Raw genomic sequence first — 8,365 nt, forward strand, 5'->3', positions numbered from 1 at the left:
ATGCATTATTGGTGGACTTGAGAACTGATCCAATCAGTCTGGAAAACAATTTGGAACCATGCCCAAAGGACTATAAAACTGTGCATACTCTTTGAATCAGCAATACCACTATGAGGTCTATGTCCCAAAGAGTTCATTAAAAAAAAAAGGAAAAGGACTCACATGTGCAAAAATATTCGTAGCAGCTTTTTTATTGTGGTGGTAAAGAATTAGACATTGAGAGAATGCCCATTAATTGGGGAATGGCTAAACAAGTTGTGGCGCATGAAAGTAATGGAATACTACTGTGCTATTAAAAAAAAATGATAAGCAGGTAGATTTTAGAAAAACCTGGAAAGTCATGCATCCATCAACTGATGCTGACTGAAGTAAGCAGTACCAGGAGAACATTGTACACAGTAAAAGTAACATTGGTCAGTGATCAGCAATGATAAATAATGTTTCTAAGCAATGCAATGATCCAAGACAAGTCCAAGGGACTTTTGATGAAAAATGCTATCCACTCCAGAGAAAGAATACAGAGTCTGAATGCAGATTGAAATATATTATTTTCAAGTTATTTTTGTTGTTGTTGCTGTTTGTTTGTTTTTTCATTCTGGTGCTGTTGTTTTTTTTCTTTTTTCCCTGATTCTTCTTTCACTACATGAGTAATGTAGAAATATGTTTAATATGATTGTACATTTATAATGTAAAAAATAAAAAGAAACTTCGCAGACTAGCTGGGAAAACAAAACCAGAGCAATGAGACATCAGGAAGCTGGGAAGGGGCCATGAATCTCGAGATGGAAGAAGTAGCCCTGAAAAAAAAAAGACAGTCTCAAAGTTAGATTTCAAATAATTTCAAATTACAATTTTAGCTTCTTTTACTAACATATATGCCATCTTTCTCTGAGTTTCCCCTTCACCCTCCCATACACAATTGCACACACACACACACACACACAGAACTCAGTTCACATTCCTGCCCTGTTCTTTATCAATAATGTCAATAATAATAGTAATAAAATTTATATACACTATGTGGCAAGCACTAAACATATCTGATTTGATCCTCACAACAAGTCTGGGAGGTAGGTGTTATTATCTCCATTTTATAGATGAGAAAATTAGGTAAACCAAGATTAAGTGAGTTGCCTACAAGTAACACGGCTACTTGAGATTGTATTTGAACTCACATTTTCTCAACTCCTAGCACCCTCTCTATTCTGTTACTAACACAAGGGGTTGAAACCTTTGCACCCTCACAATTTGATAAAAATAACTCTGACTTACTTCAAGATCAAGACCTAAAGACTTAATTTAATAAATGAACAGGACTAAACACCCAAGTTCTACCAGCAATCTATCCTTTTCTTTCTACTACCTGCTCTCAGTCAGCTAGTCAGCCTGGCTATGAAGTTCACCTACTGACTGGTAAAGGGAATGCAAAGAGCAGAGAATTTGGCTTGTATTAACTGCTCCTCTACTCCTGAAAGTGTGACATCTCATCTGATGTGCATTAACTCCAGCCATTGGCTGTCCCTTGGTATGGTAAACACAGTGAACGTGTCAGGTTTCTCAACCAGCCTATTACCTCTGGACCCTGAAGGAACCAAGCCTATTCAGCCTCACTCTCAACCCCTGTGTGAAAATGCATTGCTTAATGGAACTTTGTAAATGCTGGACCTGGAAAAGATTAAAACTCACATTTCCTCTGATGACAATGTTTTTATTGGAAACAGCAGGGGTTGGGGGATTGGTTTGTTTGCTTTTTATTTTAATAGTGTTTTTTGAGGGGCACTGGCAAAATATCATCAACTATTTAATAGCCTGAAAAGCTATTTCTGTACCAGAGGCCAATGGGGGCTCCAGGTGTGCCCAGCAGAAAAGTCTTCTCATATATTTACGGACAGGATGATATAGAGGAAGGAAACAAAGAATGACAGCCACATTGTGCTGATGCAGTCATCCTGAATTAAAGATAAAACTCGTTAAAGATCTTATTGATCTGCACCCAGGATGATGGTGATGATTGCTGTCTGGAATCACAATTCCCCAAGGAAATTTCAACTTCGTTCATGTGTGTGATGCAGTACTGAACTCTTCCTTTTTTTTTCTTGATGTTCAGTTTCTATTTTTGTAATATGCTCCTAGAAGCATGAAAATAACATTTATTTTCCTTCCAGTTTTAGCCTGTTCCATTTGGCAGGCAACGAGTTCCTCCATCCTGGAAAATTCTTACAGAGCTGGAAGGCGAATGACGACTGCTATTTACCTTGTTGCTGACGCAGCAGGTCCAGCCTTGAGGTAAGCAGGGAACTGGGGACACAACATGATGTCTGTTTCTGGCCACACCAGTAGTGGGATAAAATATACTTCTGGATTTTTTCTTCTTTTTCTGTGAAAAGTGCTCCCAAGTGGAGTTGTTTTCCTATGTCAGAAAAGAAGGTATTAAACCTAAGAATGTTTAGAAACTATACACATGCTCACACAGAGAGAGAATCCATCCTATTTTTAAAAGCTAAAGGGAAAAGATTATACTACTCAGAACAAGAGATGTCTCCAGTCTCAGGGGACTGATAAAAGCAACTGAAGGTAAGTATTAAAAGGAGATCATTTATATGACATATGATCTGATCAGAAATTGTCATAGGGAAATGCATAAAAGCCTCTTTAAAGTGATTCATTATCTCCTTTATCTTCTCCTTCAACAATATTCAGAAAGACTGCTGTCAGTGATTGGAACCTTTCACCTTTTTTTTTCTCTTTCCTTGATAAGAAAAATGCTGATTTGATTAAATGATTCATTTTTTCCCTTCAGGTAACTTTATTTTTTATTAATAGCTTTTTATTTTCAAAATACATGCAAAGATAGTTTTCAACATTCATCCCTACAAAAGCTTATGTTCCAAATTTTCCTCCCTCTTTTTTTCCCAACCTCCTCTCCAAGACAGAAAACAATCCAATGTAGTTTAAATGTGCTGTAAATGTATCTTTACATTTATCATGCTGCACAAGAAAAATCAGGTAAAAAAGGGAAAAAATGAGAAACAAAAAAAGCAAGCAAACAACAAAAAAGATGAAAATACTATGTTATGATTCACATTCAATCCCCATAGTCCTCTTTCTGGATGCTGATGGCTCCTTCCACCACAAGTATAGAATTGCCCTGAATCACCTCATTGTTGAAAAGAGTCATATCCATCAGAATTGATCGTTGTATAATCTTGTTATCACCATGTACAATGTTCCCTTGGTTCTACTCAATTCACTTAACATCAGTTCATGCAAGTATTTCCAGGATTTTCTGAAATCATCCTACTGATTGTTTCTTAGGAAACAATAATATTCCATTATATTCATATACCATAACTTATTCAGCCATTCCCTAACTGATGGGCATCCATTCAGTTTCCAGTTCCTTGATAACCCTTAGGTTTTTTACCCATATTTCCCCTTGAATAAATAAGTGCTTACTACAGTACAAAGGGATATGATTTCTAGCTTTATAGATTTAGGCAAATTTCTATTTTATCAAATATCAAAAAAAGTTCTATTCTGATGTCACAAGCTCTCCTTGGTCCTAAGTCTAATCAAGCTGAAAGGTTTCTAATAAAGGCATATTGAGCCAGTCTTCTGAGAACCAGCTTAGCTAAATTTAGAAACTACCAGAAGTAGGTTGGATATAAGATGGTGGATTCTTTAGCCACTACAATGGTCAAAGACCATTTGATGTCATACAGGGGTTGTGATGCCAATAACAAAAACACAGGTTATTGAATCATATGGGGAGATTAGATTCTGATGCCAAGGTATAGTCATTAGAAGGAAACCTAACAGTTCTAGTCACTCGTTTGGTATGAATAATAGTAATAATGATGATGATGAAATTACAAAATTACAACAGTGAAAAGACAGCACTTTTTATGCTGGGAAAAATACCAAACAAAGGAACCAGTCCTTTTTTTGCTGGCAGATATGTATAATTAAGTTAGAAATCTGTGGGCCATAGGATGATGGCTCTTGATCTTTTGGGGTTTTTTTTCCCTAACTTCATTTGTGTGTTTTCAATTAAAGAAAATCTAGAGATTGAGGGGAACTTCCTCTTCACCACAGCTACCACATAGCTCCCATCAGGTTGTTAGAGGTAAAATGGATTTTTGAAGACACAAATTAAAGATTCAACAGGAGTTAAGAGGAATTTTCTAACTCTTAAAGGAGGCAACTATGGGATTTAAAACTATAAGTAAAGAAAATTAATAATTAATATTTACACATAGCATTTTCAGGTTTGCAAAATATCTTATGAATATTATCTCATTTTATCCTTACAACATGGTATTATCATTCCATTTTATAGATGAGGAAACTGAGGCACATAGAAATTAAGTGATGGCTTGAGTTACATTAAATATCTGAGATTGTCCACATAGACCTCTAGCCTGTTCCCTTTCATACTCGTTATGTTGTTGGCCACCTGTGTTCCCTATGTATGTGCCTTTTCTATGTTTACTCTAGTCATAACTATTTTCTATGCTATATATTCAAGGGTAAGACAGTGTTTGCTATGATACTAGGTTTCTCATTTAACTCAACAAAAATTTATTAAGTGCTTACTATGCTTACTATGAATAAGGCACTAATGTATTTTAAAATGTATTCTTGTGTTCTAACAGTTACTTGTATAAATGTCATAGTCTTCTGTTGATTATGGTTTCCCAAAAAGAAGGGAATATGTCTGAGAAGGTAGTAGAGTGAATAGATAGAAGGTTGAGCTTGGAATCAGAAAGACCTGAATTCAAATTCTTCCTATGATTTCAGGAAAAACTTGGGAAGACTTACATGAACTGATGCTGAGTGAAATGAGCAAAACCAAAATGACAATGTATACAGTAATAACAAGATCATGTGATGATCAACTATGATAAACTTAGCTCTTATCAGAAATACAGTGATCCAAGACAATTCCAATAGATTTGTGATAGAAAATACCATCCACATCCAGAGAAAGAACTATCAAGATTAAATATAGATCAAAGCATTCTATTTTCACCTTTTTTGCTTTTTTTGTTTTTTCTTTCTCATGTTTTTTCCTCTTGTTCTGACTTCTCTTTCACAACATGATTAATGTGGAAATTTGTTTAAAATGATTGTAAATGTATAATCTGTATCAAATTATTTGCTGTCTTGGGGAGGAAGTAGAAAAGGGAGAGGGAGAAAAAAATTGAAACTCAGAATCTTACAAAAATGAATGTTGATTTAACATCTACTGGTCATCCTGCCATCTAGGGGAGGGGGTGGGGGGGTAAGAGGTGAAAAATTAGAACAAGAGGTTTGGCAATTGTTAATGCTGTAAAGTTACCCATGATTATATCCTGTAAATAAAAGGCTATTAAATAAAAATAATGAATGTTGAAAACTATCTTTACATGTAATTGGAAAAAATAAAATATTACATGGGAGAAAAATTCTTCTTTGATGCTTATTAGCTGCTTAACCACAGGCAAGTTAATTAATGTTGATGAACTTCAGTTTCCCATCTATAAAATGAGAATAATAAAAGCTATTATCCTTCATGGAATTGTTGAAAGGCTCAAATCAAGTGCTATATATAAAGAAATTTGAGAACATTAAAGTGCTATGTAAATGTCAGTTATTATTAATATTTAATCTTTGTGTCTCCTTCAGGGGCATCTAATATAGTGCACAATGGTGGTACCTTAAATTAAATTTTAAGTTAAAAATCTGACTTACTATGTATTGTACATGTAAAGATTGATTTTTTTTTTTCATTCCCAATTGCTACTGTTTTCTGATTTGTTTTCAGGGGCTATCCAAAGGGCACACTACTCTCAGTTTCTGGACCTGTTAAGAACTCAAAGGCCATTGTCCATGAAGCTAGAAGTAATTGGACATGGGACAGCTTTCTTGCAAAGAATTTTTAAACTTAAAATATCTATGTATCACTTAATGATATTCACATGATTGTTAGAACCAACATCTGTCTCAAGGGATAGCTGTGTCACAATAGACTTTTACAACTTGCAATTGATGTCTTTGGGAAAAATGAATTGACCTTTGACATTCATAACATGCCACAATGGAATCATACATATTAGGGGAAAAAAATAGTCTCAGTACATAAGACCCTTTCAATGAGACTATTTTTATTTTTTATATTTAGCTGTGAGTTGTAGCAAGATGGATTAGTTCCACAGGGTTTCTTTGCAAAAGAGGAATTTAGACTGCAATTAACAATGAAAAGCCTCAGATGAATTGATATAGCAAAGAAATCTAAATTCAGCAGCCTACTGAAATATCACAATTGCCAAGCATCAACAGATTTCTGGAGTATTTAAAAAATTAAGCCAATGCAACTGTAATTACTATGTAGTACCTCTCTCCTGAAAGCCTTCACTTCACCAGGTTGATGGAAAGGCGATATTAATATGCAATCTAGGGTGGTTTTACATCTTAAATGCTGCCAGTTTCATTTTTAGTGTTGAGGAAAGGAGGGGTAAAGGAAGAATGTGTTCATTCTGTAAAAGCAATTACTATTGCTTTAATTCAGAATTTTGATTACTTCAAGCTATTGATGAGAGAAGACAGCAAGACATTCATAAGATTTGAATTTATTAGATTTGAATATTAGATTTGAAAGGAACCTTAGAAATTATCTAATACAATCCAATTGTTTTTAAAAATGGGGAAAATGGAATAAAGAGTAAGAAAGTAATCCTAAATCAGTTGTTGTCCTTTAGTCATTTTTTCAGTTGTGTCCAACTCTTCACCCCTTTGGAGTTTTCTTAGCAGTTTGTGTTAAGGGGTGGTTTGCTATTTCCCTCTTCAGTTCATTTTATAGATGAGGAATTTGAGGCAAATAGGATTAAGTGACTTGTGAAAGGTCACACGGCTAGTAAGTGTCTGAGGCAAGATTTGAATTCAGGAAGACTCATCTTCCTGACTCTAGCCTCAGAAGTCTATCCATTGCATTGCCATAAAAAAATACTGGAGTGCTTTGCCATTGCCTTCTCTGGTAGGTTAAGGAAAATGGGTTAAGTGGCATGGCTAGGATCATACAGCCAATTAGTTTGTGAGACTAAATTTGAACTCAGATTTTCCTGACTAGATTTAGCCCTCTATCGACCCAGTGGAAATTTAGAAAAGATAGATTTGGAGGCTGAGAACATGGGTTCATATACTGACAGCTTTTGACCCTGCACAAATTCCTGAATCATCTTAGTAAATTATTTCATAAGTTGCTGTGGTCATAAAATTTATTACCAAGTAGCCTATCCTTTGGTCACTAATCCAAATGAGTATTAGTTTGGAGAGCAACATAATCACCAAAAAAATTATCCCCAAAATAGTATTAAATTGAGCTTTTCAGATTTAACTGAGCAAATCCATATATGTCAGAAGGGAATTGGCAACAAAGGTTTGGGTATTCTATGTCTGTCCAGCTTTCAATAAAACTTTTCTTTATTCCCTCATTCCTACCCAGTGGTTAATATTTTACTAATTGAGGATAAGCTATATTTTTAAATTATGGATACATCATTGTGATACAAAGATGTGATAATTGATTTAATCAATAAAATGCCCAATTAGTCCATTCATGAATCTTAGACTTAGTACAAAAAGAAGTTGAAACTGGAATAATTGCACAAGATTTATAATTGTATAGGTCAAGGAAAATTGATCATACCTCAAAAGTCATCTATACATTATTAAACTAGTTTGAACCTCATTGTTGGAACAAGCACAACTTATGAGAAAATGTGAGAGACAAGAAATGGTAAGAAAGGGTTATGTGATAGAGCCCTGAGCCTGGAGCCAGGAAGATCTGAATTTAAATATGATCTCAGACATTCATTGTGTAGCCAAAGCACTTAGCTCAGTGCCTAGCACATACTGTTATGTAAATGTTAGTTATTGTTGCTGTTTTCATGGGCATTTCAAAAGACCAAGTCTAAGGGAAGTCTGCAGAAAATGTTAGGTCTTTCCTGACCCCTCCCTCCCTGTTCTTCTCTCCTCTCTCCCTTTGGTGCCCTCTTCTCTCTCTCTCTCTCTCTCTCTCTCTCTCTCTCTCTCTCTCTCTTTCTCTCTCTCTCTCTCTCTCTCTCTCTCTCTCTCTCTCTGTTTCTCTCCCTCTCTCTCTGTCTTCATCCAACACACAAGTTAATCTTGAATATAATCCAAATAATCTCACAGACACACTCAAATATAATCTGTTATATAATAATCCCAGAATTAGGAAGTTTACTGAGAGACTCAGAGTGATGTGACTGTACAGACTCATAACATCTCATCTATAATAAATTCTCTAAAGCCAAAGAAGGAAATACATGAAATTTAGGGTCACCATTTTGCCCAATATACTTAA

Source organism: Sarcophilus harrisii, chromosome 3 (genome assembly GCF_902635505.1).
Source record: "Sarcophilus harrisii chromosome 3, mSarHar1.11, whole genome shotgun sequence".
Classification (NCBI taxonomy): Eukaryota; Metazoa; Chordata; class Mammalia; order Dasyuromorphia; family Dasyuridae; genus Sarcophilus; species Sarcophilus harrisii.